Below are 7,890 nucleotides of genomic sequence, written 5' to 3' on the forward strand. Positions count from 1 at the left end.
CAGTAATTCCAGACTTCTACTATTTCACAATATTCAGAGATTTATTTTAAACTAATATTTTACTTTTTTGCGTTTATTATGATCTTTCTACATTATTATACGTGGAGAGGGATGAATTGTTAAAAATCATCATGATTTATTATTTTAGTTTTAACAACTCTTATAAATCAATTGATCTAATTAAGGTGGATGAATATTAATAAACGCACAATTATGTCCCCTCCTGTCTTATTCTGTTTTCTTCTCCCCCTGGCCCCTTCATATAGTTTGAGACAAAGTAATGTTTTCCGTAAGTTAGCCCCTAAGTAACTTAATTACACTGTTTCCCCACAAACTTAGCACAAGGATTCCTGTACACTATACTGTGCTTTACACTAGGTTTCCTGTATACTTTACTGTACTTTACAAAAGGTTTATTGTACACTATACAGTACTTTACACAAGGTTTTCTACACAGTATAATGCACTTTACACAAGGTTTCTTGTACACTATACTGTACTTTACACAAGGTTTCCTGTACAGTTTACTGTACATTACACAAGGTTTCCTGTACTCTAAACTGCACTTTACTCAAGGTTTCCTGTACACCATAATTTACTTTACACTAGGTTTCCTGTATACTATATTATACTCTACACGAGGTTTCCTGTACACTATACTGTACTTTACACAAGGTTTCCTGTAAAATATACTGTACTTTACACAAAGTTTCTTGTACAGCTGTACTTTACAGGAGGTTTCCTGTATAATATACTGTACTTTACACAAGGTTTCATGTACACTATACTGTACTTTACAAAAGGTTTCCTGTTTACTTTACTGTACTTTACACGAGGTTTCCTGTACACTATACTGTACTTTACACAATGTTTCCTGTAAAATATACTGTACATTACACAAGGTTTCCTGTAAAATATACTGTACTTTACACAAGGTTTCTTGTACAGCTGTACTTTACAGGAGGTTTCCTGTATAATATACTGTACTTTACACAAGGTTTTTTTGTACACTATACTGTACTTTACATGAGGTTTTATGTATAATATACTTTACATTACGCAAGGTTTCCTGTACCCTATACTGTGATTTAATCAAGGTTTCCTCTACACTGCACTAAAGACGATTTGTACAATTCCCCTACAAATACTGTACACTGTAAACTGTACGGTATACAGTGTACTTTGTAATATCTGCAAGGCATATTTCTCTGCCCACACATCTGTACAGTACATATAGTACATATACAATATAAGTAGCATACTAAACATTTTTGAGTCTTTTTTAAGCAACACACACCTTTCCTAGAATTTTCACACAAAAAAAACCTGAAACAAAAATTTGTAAAACCAACATTCTTTTTAACGTTTAAAATCCAGACAATTTTTTAAAGTAATTTTTGAAAAGAAAATAATATTAGTTTCTTCCTATTCAGTTTCTCCATCCCTCGCTTTCTGCACTAGTATTCACTTCCTTGGGGAATAATTGACTCTCCCATTTATAAAACCGCAATATGAAGACCCCCCCACACCCCCCTCCCCTCTCCCTACTTCCGTCTGTTTGTATACAATCTGTCAGCGATCAACCAGCCGTGACATTAGTCATTTGACGTATTCGTATTTACTCTTTACTTTATCCATAATCTTATATTTATCTTCTATACTTTATCCATAATCTTATATTTATCTTCCAGACTTCATCCATAATCTTATATCTATTTTTTATACTTAATCCATAATCTTATATTTATCTTCTATACTTCATCCATAATCTTATATTTATCATCTATGTTTCATCCACAATCTTATATTTACCTTCTATACTTTATCCATAATCTTATATTTATCTTCTATACTTAATTCTAAATCTTATATTCATCTTCGATATTTCATCCATAATCTTATATTTATCTTCTATACTTCATCCATAATCTTATATTTATCTTCTATACTTCATCCATAATCTGATATTTATCTGCTATACTTCATCCATAATCTTTAATTTATCATCTATACTTCATCCATAATCTTATATTCATCTTCGATATTTCATCCATAATCTTATATTTATCTTTTGTATTTCATCCGTTATCTTATATTTATATTCTATACTTCATCCATAATCTTATATTTATCTTCTATACTTCATCCATAATCTTATATTTATCTTCTATACTTCATCCATAATCTTATATTTATCTTCTATACTTTATCCATAATCTTATATTTATCTTCAATATTTCATCCATAATCTTATATTTATCTTCTGTATTTCATCCGTAATCTTATATTTATATTCTATACTTCATCCATAATCTTATATTCATCTTCGATATTTCATCCATAATCTTATATTCATCTTCGATTTTTCATCCATAATCTTTATTTATCTTCTGTATTTCATCCGTAATCTTATATTTATATTCTATACTTGATCCATAATCTTATATTCATCTTCGATATTTCATCCATAATCTAATATTTATCTTCTTTATTTCATCCATAATCATATATTTACCTTCTATATTTCATCCATAAGCAATGCATATGTCTTGATACTACCTCCGATCCCTTGACACTGTCTTCAATCTCTTGATTCTTCCTGCGACTCCTTAAGACCTTTTACGATCCATTTATGCTTCCTTCGATACCTTGAAGCTTCCTACGATCCTTTAATACTTCCTATAGATTTCTTTATACTGTCTACAATTCCTTGATTCTTCATCCGACTCCTTAATACCATTTACGATGACTTTATACTTCCTACGATTTATTGATACTTCGTACGATCCCTTGATACTTCCTACTATTTCTTGATCCTCTCTACAATTCCTATGATCGCTTGATAGTTCCTAGGATTATTTGATACTTCCAACGATACCTTGATAATTCATACGATACTTTGATACTTCCAACAATTCCTTGATAATTCCTACGATCCTTTGAAACTTCCTACGATCCATTGAAACTTCCTACGATCCCTTGATACTTCTTACAATCCCTTGATACTTTTTTCGATACCTTGATACTTCCTACGATTCCTTGATAGTTTCTACGATCCTTTCATACTTCTAACAATCCTTTGATACTTCCTACGATCCCTTGATACTTCCTACGATCCCTCTAGTGCCTAGATATTCTCTCTTGTTTTTCTCTCTCAATAAAGGGATTGATCTATTTGAATATCTTGAAAGAGTAATAAATTCAAACTAACGACTAATAGGACTAGAACAGGGATAAATATATACTTTTCCGAAGAAAATATAATAAAACTCTTGAATCTGAATAAAAATGCAAAAACAAATCCCAGTTTGGTTTAGTTTTGACGAGGAAGGGGTTAAAATAAGGATTGTAAAAACCCCTTGTAAGGAATTGTTTGAAACTCTGGAAACAAAATGGTTTTTACACTAACCAGAATTTGTGGTTCAACACTAAAAATTTAAATGTTTTTCTTCTCCGTTCTCCCAAGCTATGTGTCTATCCTTGTCGATAGCAATTTAAAATGAAATATCCTAATTCTCTTCCATTTTCTTTTTTTCAAAATGAAGTGCCATTTTAAGAAAATCAAACGCTTTTTATTAGTATAAACATGAATATATCGCTAATAAATACGATTAACCCAGAATTGGAATAGGTTTTGAAGTACGAGAGTTCAAATTATTATTGTTTAGATTATTGATTTAGAAGTTTATATTAGGAATTTGTTTGTCCTGAAAAAAACTCTAAATAAGTTTTCAAATTGTTGCATACCAAAAAAGATTTTAATAAAGGAATGCGTTTATACTGGCAAAACTTTTAAGGGTAATTAATTTTTATATGTTTAGTGCTTTAATTGCAGAGGTTTAACTTGAATTGGTAAAGATATTGTTATTTTTAACAAATATTAAAATATTAGGCTTCCAGGGCGCTTTGCTCCCATCAACTTTAATTTTTTTCTCTTTTAAGGCATTTTCTCTTCTAAAAATTTGTTTATTGATTTATCAATTTTCTTCGTAGATTTAAAATATTTTAAAATATTTATTTCTCTCAGCACCCATCAATATTTTACCGGAATATATGCATTAATATCAATATAACAGTTCTAAGGTGATAATTACACAAAAATGCAAGCAATTTGGTGTAAGGCGGAAGGTGGGCCAAAGGGTTTTAGTGTGAAGGAATTTAGGGGGGGGGGTATTTATGTAAAGGAATTGAAGGGTGAGGTGGGGGTTACGTTGGTAATTCCTAGGATAGTATAGAAAGGGGAATATTTCACCAAGGGATTTATGACCAGGGAAATTTGTGAAATTGATCTGGACACCCATCTAGCTATTTAGCTATCTAGCTATCTAGCTATTTAGCTATCTAGCTACCAGCTATTTAGCTATCTAGCTATCTAGCTATTTAGCTATCTAGCTATCTAGCTATCTGGCTATCTAGCTATCTAGATATAGACCTCTCTAGCTATCTAGCTATCTAGCTATCTAGCTATTTAGCTATCTAGCTATCTAGCTATCTAGCTATCTAGATATAGACCTCTCTAGCTATCTAGCTATCTAGATATTTATCTCTCTAGCTATCTAGCTATCTAGCTATCTAGATATTTATCTCTAGCTATCTAGCTATCTAGCTATCTAGCTATCTAGCTATCTAGCTATCTAGATATAGACCTCTCTAGCTCTCTAGCTCTCTAGGTATCTAGCTATCTAGCTATCTAGCTATTTAGCTATCTAGCTATTTAGCTATCTAGCTATCTAGCTATCTAGCTATCTAGCTATCTAGCTATCTAGCTATCTAGCTATCTAGCTATCTAGCCTTCAATCTGATTCTATCTTTCCTTGTATATCTTTCTTTATTTCTTATCTGTTAAATAAGGACCCACGAGGGAATCCCATAAAACGTCGGAATAGGAAGACGACTGAAGTAATAGTTTTAAATATTCCAATGAATATCTAACACAACTATTTCACTTTATAATTTGATTCTAAGATATTGATATTCCGACGCAAAAATCTATCATGATTTTGCGAATCCCGGCCCGATCTAATTAGTAGGTGACTAGTAGTGATTAGCTTTCAGCCTTTACCCCCTTTCATTTTCCCTTTACTGTCCCTTTAAGACGTTGTAGAGAAACATAAGAATTTTTCAAAAATATGAACACCCAGTTAATCATTGAATCCCTCGGGGGTTTAAATGGATTCTAATTTGTCTGGGAGTAAATGATATATTCATTTAATCTTTCTTACTGCTGTTTTTTCTATAATGAGCCAGCGATATTTTACATTTTGACGAGGTTTTTTTTCTTTTGAACTTACAAGACGAAAATGAACATTTCCTTCATAAAGTCCCATCCTTGTTTGTAGTTTAGTTCGAGGTCAGCTAAAAGTTCCGGACTCTGAACTAACATTTTATCCTTTCCTTACCTCTCCACTCTCAGAACTAAAGTAATGATATGAATATATGATAGATAAATAAAATAAATGTTTTTATCTCTAGTACGTACTAGTAGTACTAGTAGTAACCCTGTAAGGGCGTCAAGAAATCTATCATTCTAAATTCAAATCTAAATTCTGCTTGCTTATATCAAACATGGTAAATTCTGCTTGCTTTTATCAAACATGGTGAATTCTGCTGGCTTAAATCAAACATGGTAAATTCTGCGTGCTTATATCAAACATGGTAAATTCTGTTTGCTGATATCAAACATGGTAAATTCTGCTTGCTTATATCAAGCATGGTAAATTCTGCGTGCTTAAATCAAACATGGTAAATTCTGCTTGCTTATATCAAACATGGTGAATTCTGCTGGCTTAAATCAAACATGGTAAATTCTGCTTGCTTATATCAAACATGGTAAATTCTGCTTGCTTATATCAAACATTATAAGTTCTGCTTGCTTATATCAAAAGTAAAAATACAATGAGATTATTGAAATAAACATAAATTTATGTTTTTTTAAATTTTGATCTATTTTAGATCGAAAACATTTAATCGTTGCCAAAGACAAATTTTGACAAATAAAATAAAGTTTTCTGTGCAAACTTTTATTTTCTTGACACCCTGGTGGGCTGTTAGTAAATTCTACTGTGTGAAACACAGGACACCGATATTGCAGAAACCACTCCGGAAAATTATATTTGTCTTTGTATTTCTATTCTACTGTAGTAGGACGTGGGGTGGATGAAAGGGGGAGGGGTTATATTTTTAGCAGATTTGACTATAATTAACAAATGTTTCCGTCAGATTGTTCTGATCAGACAAATTTACTAATTTAGATTTGTAATGAAAAACAAATTGATATGGTCAAAGCGGGGATTTATAGTCCTTGCATATGCAATACTTTTCAAAGAGTTTGTGGCAAAGAATCAACTCCTTTGGCTAGATTTGTCCAAGTTTTAATCCAAAGTTGTCCAAAGAAATTTCATTTTAATTATTAATAGTGAATTTCCGTATCTTAAATGGAGTTTAAGCAGTGGTTTTAAGTCTTGTTTTTCCCATATTGAAAAGTTTCCGACAGTTTGATTAAATTGATTGAGATTATTTAGATTAATTTTTTATATTTTCAATTTTTGAAAAATATGAAATAAACATATAATATTTACTTTAAGAGACAAGAGACTAAAGCTACTAGTTGAAGGAAAGGAACAAATATTTCTCTTCAAACTTTGTGAAAACTTTGGACTAATTTTCTAAAAGGTTTTGCTTGAAAACACCTAGTGTGTATATTATATTTGGTAATATTATTACAGAACTTGTCGGTCCGTTTCATCTTTCATTCTGTTTGTTAAAGGATCTGTAGACGATATTCTAAGTCTCAAGTAACCCTCTCTTATAATGTGGCACGCTCTATTCACAACCATTTTCTTAAAATCAAGTTTGAATATGAAATCCATGACTTTTCTTTAGAAATTTGTCATTTTCAATTTTGGTTTTTATGTAAAAGTCATTTAAAGAATTCTTGCTACAGAAAAAATTGAGGACACTTTTCATTCTAGATAAATAAGGATATTATCCACATTATTGAACAGATAAATGGTTTCGATGTTAACAATGTAAATCTGCCATTTTTAGCCTTTATTTTATTCCGACTTTAAAACTTAGTTTTAAATTGTTTCTGTCCTTTACACATACTTTTATTATTAAACTTAAACCATCTTAAAGGGAGTGTTCGCAAAAAATGAAAGGAGGTATAGGCTTAATGCGATAAAAAAGCACTTTTGATCGCTACTAATCTTACTTCTATCTGTTGCGTCTATAAGGAGAAAATTGTTAAAAACGACTAATACCGAAGAACGTAGTGTCCATACAAATTCAGAAAGATGCAACATTCAACTCGGATCGTAAACAAATCAATTTAATTCCGAACAAATCATTCAGATATTACAAACAGCAGTCATCGATTATTTTTCGAATCATTCGTGTAGAGTTAATACTAACATTTCATAATATTTTTGATTTTTTAATAATTTTCGCTGGGGCTTGATTTTCGAACATTCCTGGAAAATATGAAAATGTCGTCTTCATTACCAAAAATCATTGAAACAGGAATAAATGTTTCCAGAAGTAACTCTCAGATCATGAAAAATACAAAACATTATGAAATATCAACTATTTACGAATGCGTCGAAAAATAATCGATGACTGTTACATCTTTCCGAATTTGTATGGACGCTTTGTTCTTCGGTGATTAGTAGCGATCAAAAGCGCTTTTTTACCACACTAAGCCTATACCCCCTTTCATTTTTCGCTAACACTCCCTTTAAGGCTTTTGCTTGTCCTCTAATATACTAGTTATTTCTATTCTTCCTTCAAATAATCTTCTCCAACAATCTGTCTTTATTTCATTCTCTCTTTTGCTCTTCTTTTGTTCCTAAACTTTAAACTTTTATCTTTCGACTATAATATTCACCGTAT

This window comes from Eurytemora carolleeae, unplaced genomic scaffold (genome assembly GCF_000591075.1).
Source record: "Eurytemora carolleeae unplaced genomic scaffold, Eaff_2.0 scaffold251, whole genome shotgun sequence".
NCBI classification, from domain to species: Eukaryota; Metazoa; Arthropoda; class Copepoda; order Calanoida; family Temoridae; genus Eurytemora; species Eurytemora carolleeae.